Source organism: Macrotis lagotis, chromosome 7 (assembly GCF_037893015.1).
Source record: "Macrotis lagotis isolate mMagLag1 chromosome 7, bilby.v1.9.chrom.fasta, whole genome shotgun sequence".
NCBI lineage: Eukaryota > Metazoa > Chordata > Mammalia > Peramelemorphia > Peramelidae > Macrotis > Macrotis lagotis.
The window spans coordinates 175,388,621-175,396,424 of record NC_133664.1 but is presented as its reverse complement, the minus strand read 5'-3'; positions in this window follow the sequence as shown (position 1 = coordinate 175,396,424).

Here is a 7,804-nt window from a genome sequence, read left to right as displayed (position 1 = left end):
ATAGTTCCTTTAGCATCACAGGACCAAGGCTTTGTTCTCAATTTAAAAACATTCTTTCCCCAAAGACCCCTGAGCTGGAACTGTAAAGACCTGCAATGAGGTCCTTGAAGTTAGACAGCATATGATTCACTTCCTTCAACTGGACCTTGACATGACTATTTGAAATACATACATACACTATCCACTTAGTTTCCTTCAAAAGATTCTGCATCCTAAGGCTTTGTGAATTTAAGCTTCAGGGATAATTTATAATAGAATTATAGTTTTTAAGCTGTTCTATAGAGAGGAAGAGTACTAGACTAGAAAGAAAAGAAGGGTATAGGGCTGAAATCCTGACTCTTCTACGCAAGACCTGTGTGATCTTGTGCAAAGATACTTAATCTTGTTGCTCCTCAGGTTCCTCATCTGATAAAAGGAAATGGCTGGTTTCAACCACCTGTAAATTTATGTTCTTTGGGGGATATATACTGTTTTTCCTTTTCGGGTCATGTCTTTCAAATTATGTGCTTAAATATACCATCTCTGAACAAAGTATACAAAAATGCCTATAGAGAAGAGGTAAAGAACAGAAAACTTAGGCAGTTGGTATTGCTCAGACTGAGTTCAGCCTCGATCTACTCTACAGAACTTATTCCCTCTTTCCCTTTTTGAACTGGGGGAAATAGAAGTATAAAAACGATGGAAGAAAGGAAAGAACCCATAAGAGGCTCAAAAAATTCAAGTGCAAAGAAAATTAACAGAAACAAGTTAATCTATGGTCTCATTTTGTGCTGCCTTGCTTTTACAATTGTAGCATTTTCTAATTGGAAAGAACTCTTAGGATTTTTAAAAACAAGCTTCTCATTTTACAAATGAAAAATTTAAGGGTTCAATGAAAAGTCACTAGATTTAGAGGTGGAGGATTAAGTTTTGTCACTTCCCTATTGACCTGCATATTGCGTAAACTTTCAGGGTCTGTGTTTCTTCATCTCTAAAAATGAGGGATTTTTGACTAGATGATCTCTAAGATTTGGATCTTCCGGCTCTAGATGTATGATACTTTGCTTCTCTAAACTGAGATACCAAGAGATGGAAGTTAATTAGATATCGTCTCATGATTAAACAGGAAGAATTGAGATTTTAATTCTGGATTTTCAGATACCCATCCATTTCTCTTATACTTCTACTACTTTCTTTGGGCTTAAAATATTTTATGGGGGGGAGAGATGGAGCCAAGATGACAGCATGAAAACAGCCTTTCCTTGAAGCGCTCTCAAAAATATTCCAAAAAACTTGAAATTATGGCTCCAACTAAATTTTTGATAGACAGAACCCACAGAAAGATCCAATGAGGCACTTCCCCAGCCTAAGGTAGCCTGGGAAATTGTGGGAAAACTATTCCATGGCAGGGTGGAGGGGGCAGCAGCACAGCTAAGATTATCGTTCCAGAGCAAAGGAGCTCCAGTTTTCCTGGAACAGCCCACTGGGTGCCTAAGTGGCTGGGTTCCAGGGAGCAGAAGCAGTTTCCTGACCTGGCAATCCAGGGAACACCAAGTACAACTTGGAAGATCAGCAGGGGAAATCTCTGCCAGGGTGTGTGTAGGAACCAGTGTGCCCTCAGTACAGCTGTGGCCACCAGCACAGCTATGGCCCTCAGCAAAACTCAGATCCCAGGAAACAAAAGCAGGTGCCCAAAGCCGCCCAGCAGCAAGCTGTGTGCAGCTGCTCCTAGAGTTCTCAGCCCATGGAAGGCAAAGGGGTGGAGGGCAGAGACTGTCGAGGTCTCTCCTCTGGCCCTGGGACAGGACTCTGAGGCTTTGTCCATATTTAGACCCTGGTCTCAGTCTGGGAGGCCCCTATTACCATTCACAGACCAGAGCACAAGCAGGCAGTCAGAACTTCACATGCTGAGGTCCTTGCAGGGTGGGGTTGTCTCAATAATACTCAAAATCTTAGGAAGCACCCCCAAACCAGGCACAGGCTGGGGAAATGAGTAAACAGAAAAAAAAGGAACCTGAACATAGACAATTACTTTGGTCCCATGGAGGACCAAAACACATAATCAGAAGAAGAGAAAGTCCCAGTTTCTGTATCTAAATCCTCCAAGAAATATAGAAGTTGGTCTCAGACTATTTAAGAGCTCAAAAAGATTTTGAAAATCAAGGGAGGTAGAGGAAAAATTGGGAAGAGAAATGAGGGAGCTGCACGAAAAACATGAAAACCAAGTTAACAGCTTAGTCAAGAAGATCCAAAAAATGCTGAAGAAAATCACACACTAAAAACTAGTTTAGATCAAATGGAAAAAAAAAATAGTTCAAAAAGTTAATGAGGAGAAAAATACCTTAAAAAGCAGACTTGGAGGGGTGGCTAGGTGACGCAGTGGATAAAGCATCAGCCTTGGAGTCAGGAGTACCTGGTTTCAAATCCTGTCTCAGACACTTAATAATTACCTAGCTGTGTGACCTTGGGCAAGCCACTTAACCCCGTTTGCCTTGCAAAAACCTAAAAAAAAAAAAAAGCAGACTTGGCCAGATGGAAAAGGAGATAAGAAAGCTCTCTGAAGAAAACAAATCCTTCAAATGAAGAATGGAGCTAAAGGAAGCTGATGACTTTGCAAGGAATCAAGACACATTAGAACAATATCAAAAGAATGAAAAACTAAAAGAAAATATGAAATATCTTATTGAAAAAACAACAGATCTGGAAAACAGATTGAGAAGATACAATTTAAAAATTATTGGGCTACCTGAAAGTCATGATCAGGAAAAAAGCCTTGACTTCACTTTTAAGGAATTTCTGCAGGAAAATTGCCCTGATATCCTAGAAGCAGAGGGCAAATAGAAATTGAGAGAATCCACCAATCTCTTACAGAAAGAGATCACCCCAAAAAACTCCCAGTAATTTTGTCTCCAAGTACCAGAATGCCCAAGTCAAAGAGAAAATACTACAAAAAGTCAGAACAAAACAATTCAAATATTGTGGTGCTGCAATCAGCATTACCCAGGCCTTAGCAACATCTACATTAAGGGCTCATAAGGCTTGGAATATAATATTCTGGAAGGCAAAAAAGCTTGGAATGAAACCAAGAATCAACTACCCAACAAAACTGAATATTCTCTTTTACAGGAAAAGATAGACATTAAATGAACTAAGGGACTTTCAAACTTTCCTGCTGAAATTACCAGAGCTGAACAGAAAGTTTGATCTTCAAGTACAGGGTTCAGGTGAAGCATAGATAGTGGAGGAGAAGGGTAAATTATAAGGGACTTGATGATGAACTCCATGTATTCCTGTATGTAAAGATGATACTGATAATACTCATATGAACCTTCTCATTTATTAGAGCAGTTAGAAGGAGCTTTTATAGTTGAGAAACAGGAGAGAGTTAAATTTGAAGGTTAATATATTTTTTAAATGGCATCAATGGGTGAAAAGGAAATGTACTGGGAGAAAGGAAAAAAGATGGGTGGATGCTGGGTCTCCAGGGTGAGATATTGGCTTGGGGGCTCTTGGCCCTGGGGTTGTTGCTGTCTTCTGTACCAGCACACTTTTGATGAGGGACAGAGTGAAAAGAGAGAGAGAGAAAATATAATCATCAGTAGTGGGGAAAATGGATGGAGGGAATTATAATCAGCAACATCAACTGTGGAAGTAACTTCTCTGATAGACTTATGATAAAGAATGCAATCCACCACAAGACAGAGCTGATGGTATTGGAACACAGACTGAAGCACATTTTTTTTACTTTATTTTTCATGAGATATTTTTATTTTGTGAGGGGAGGGGGGGTTATGTTTACTCTTACAACAAGACTATGTATAAATAAATTTTAAAAAGTGAAATTACCTAAGAAAAAAAAGAAAAAAATTTACCATATGGCTCAGCTCTTGAGGGTAAAGTTAATCTGAATTCAATCCAATCCAACAATTCTGTTTGTTTGCTTGTTTGTTTGGCAAAGCAATCAGGGTTAAGTGGCTTGCCAAAGGTCACATAACTAGTAAAGGACGAGTTGTATGGGGGGGGGATTTGAACTCAGATCTTCCTGACTCTACTCTATCCACAGTCACCTACCCACCCCATTTTGGTTTTTCTAGTTAAGCACCTATTAGGTATAAAGCATTGGAGACAAAACAATAAAAAAATAGAAAATAGTTCTCACCCAGAAGGAACTGGATCATGGACATATAAATATGTAAACAGAGAAACATATACCTGGTATAGCAGGAAGAATATCCTAAACTTCCCCCTGTAAATTAGGCTAGTTTTTCCTTAAAGGGTATTGAGCGCTTCCTTGAGACTTGGTTGATTCAGCAAACTAATGACACATCTTTGTTGGAAAACAAAGCAGCCATGAGGAGTTGGAGAGGTTTCCGTCTTTGGCTGATGTAACATAATTGGTCATTCAGGTCAGGAATATCACTCAGCTGAATCAACTCTAGGTATCCTCAATGTTTATCCTCTTGAATAGCCTTCCCTTGCCATGGCTGGGAAAATTTCTTTGTGTTAACTATTGAATGGACTAGCAAGTATCACATTTTATTCCAATAAAAAAACAAGTTAATCTGAAAACATAAGTTCTTTTCGTTATTCCATGTTGTGTTAAAATTGTATCTTATTCTGGTCCTTCTGACATCACTACAATAGCCTTTATATTCACTGAATAGTTGTAGTGTTTATGAGGTTTTTTTAGATTAAGAATTGAGAATAACCCAAAGAGCAATAAAATTGTTCATACCCTTTGATCCAGCAATACTACTACTAGACCAGTACCCAAAAGATCATGAAAAAGTGTAAAAAATTTACATGCACAAAAATATTCATAGCAACTCTTTTTGTTGTGGCAAAGAATTGGAAATTGAGGGTGAATTGGGGAATGACTAAACAAATTTGGTATATGAATATGATGGAACACTATTATTCTATAAGAAATCGTGAAGAATGGGACTTCAGAAAAGTCTGGAAAGACTTGCATGAATTGATGCTAAGTGAAGTGAGCAGAACCAAAAGGACTTTATAAACATTAACAACACTGGATGATGATAAACTATGATGGACATGTTCATTTCAGCAGCACAATAATCAAAGAAAATTCTAAAAGACTGGTGAAGGAAAATACCATCCATATCCAGAGAAGGAACTGTGGAATTTAAATGCAGATCCTTACTATCTTCAATTTTTAATATTTATCTTATGTGTTTTATCATGTTTTTCTCTCAAATGTATTTTTTCTTCTATTTGGATTTGATTCTTCTTTCACAACATGATTAATATGGATCTATGTTTAGCATAGTTATACATGTACAGTCTATATTAAATTGCTTTCTGTCAGAGGAGGGGGAGAGAGAAATATATAAAACTCAAAACCTTACCAAAAAAAAAATGATTGGTGCAAGCTACCGTTCCACTGGGTAAGGATAAGCTAGCCAACAGGAAACTAACACTTCCTGAGCAGCTAGTCAAACAGGAATATAACATTTTAGCCCACTGAGATCTTTTTAGAGATCTTATTTTGATATATTAGTTTTCCCTTACTTAAATTATATCAGTGGCAATTTGAAAGTGTGCTTCTTATGCCTTCATCAATCAGGAGCTTATGAAGCACGTAGGCTTATACCACTGGGCTAGGTACTGGGGTATTAAATACAAAAATAGGAGAATATCTTTTCAAGGAGCTGAAATACTATGGTGGTGAGAATAGAAGGAACAATGTATACATACATATGTTGTTGTTCAGTTATTTCAGTTGTATCCTGACTCTTCATGGTTCCATTTTGAGTATTCTTAGCAAATATAATGGAGCTCATTTTACAGATGAACACTGAAGGGGCAGGAGACAAGGATGACAAGTTCTCCAAGATCTCTGTTTATTAGAACAAATACAAGTGCTTAAATATCCTCCCCAGTCCCTGGTCCACTCCCACTCCCATGGCACTCTTCAATCAACTAGTAAATAACACACTGGTGCTAGAGGACATCAGGTGATGAAAATTTACAGTACTCCCACACAACAGTCCCTTACACTAAAATAACAGACTAGTGATGAAATTCAATGGATATAATAATTCCTACATTTCCAATTAGTGGTCAAATCCTGTTTCTACTTTCCTAACATCTCTTTTAGATGCCACATTCTCTCCTCTGATATTGCCATTACCTTCCTGCAGAGACCTTTGTCATCTGAACTACTGTAATAGCCTGCTGGGTCTCCCTCCCACAAGTCTCTCCCCACTTCAATCCATTCTCCACTCAGTTGTCAAAGCAGGGTCAACCATATAGCACACCCCACCCCCATTCAAAAAACCCTATAACCTTCAGATTCAAACATAGAATCTTCTAAATTTTAGAGCCCTTAGTGCTTTCCAGTCTTCTTATACCTAACTCTCCTCCACTTACACTGAAATCCAGGGACCCTGGCCTCCTTTCTGTTCCTCACAAAAGATATTCACTCTTCCCCTGATGGCATTTTCACAGTCTGTCCTTGTACCTGGAACCCTCCTTGTCTTTGCCTCTTGGCTTCCTTCAAGTCTCCACTAAAATGCCTCCTTCTCTAAAATAGTTTACAGTCTTTAATCTTGGTCCCTTCCCTCTGAAATTATCTCCAGTTTATCCTGCCTATCTTGTAGAAGTTTGCATGATTTCTCTTTCATCAGACTGTGACCTTGAGCAGGGACATTGGAGGTGCTATTTTGTATCCCCCAATACTTCACACCATGCCTAGCACAAAGTAGGTGAGTAAATACTAATTTATTAATGATGTGAGCTAAAAAATTAATTGTACAAGAACAAGATCACAGTTCATGAGAACTAGAATTTTTCATAGTCTGAATGATCAATATGAATCAGCAGTGTGGCACAGATACCACCCCAAAGCAAAATTTACATCATATGAGGCTAGATTTAGAGATCTAGAGAGTTTCAAGCACCCAGGACTAAGGAGGGGGATTATAACACTGACTTTTGCCCTCAAGAAATCACAGCTGAAAATAATTTATTTTTCAGTGTCACATTTTAGAATGGTGGTAAAGCTAGAAAGCAATAATCAACCAACTAGCATGTACTGAGCACCTTCAATAAGCCAGGCTCTTTTCCAGGCACTGGAGATACAAAGAACATAAGTGAAACTCTCTTTGTCTTCAAGGAGCTTATATGCTTTAAGGGAAGACAACATTTAGATACATAAGCATTAAGGATAGGATTGTGGACTCCCCTTTTCCCAATGTCAATCAGTCCCTGCTCTGCAGTTTACTGACTGCAAGAGTAGACTAGAGAGGTTAAGTGACTTGTCCAGTGTCAATTTAATTCAATAAACATTTTTTAAGCAACTATTATATACTAGGGACTGTGCTGAGTGCTAGTAAAATAAAAAAGGAAGAGAGAAAGTGTCTGCCCTGAAGGAGCTTACAATCTAGTGAGAAAACACAACACACAAAAAGGAAGCTGAAAAAAGGGGGAGTAAATTAGCTGAGTAGGGGGAAAGGAGAAGGATAAAGTTCCACTAAGTCAAGCAGATGTGCTGATGGAAAAATGAGTTACTGGGAAGATTGAGAGCCCTTTATAAAGGAAGACTTGGGAAAAGTTTAGTGCTCCACCCTCCAGCTCTCCAATCAGAGTCAACTCGGGGTGATGAGATTTCCAATTGACACAGCAGAGTAGGAGATGGAGGTGGAGGTGGAAGGGTGGGAAGGGGTTGGTCACTTCGCTAATAATGTGTTAGGGAAAGGACAGGAGTCCAGGTCTTCTTGGCTTTTAGGCTAGTTCTCTACCACTACACTATGCTATATAGTGTATACAAAAATACAGACAATATAAATACAAGATAATTTTG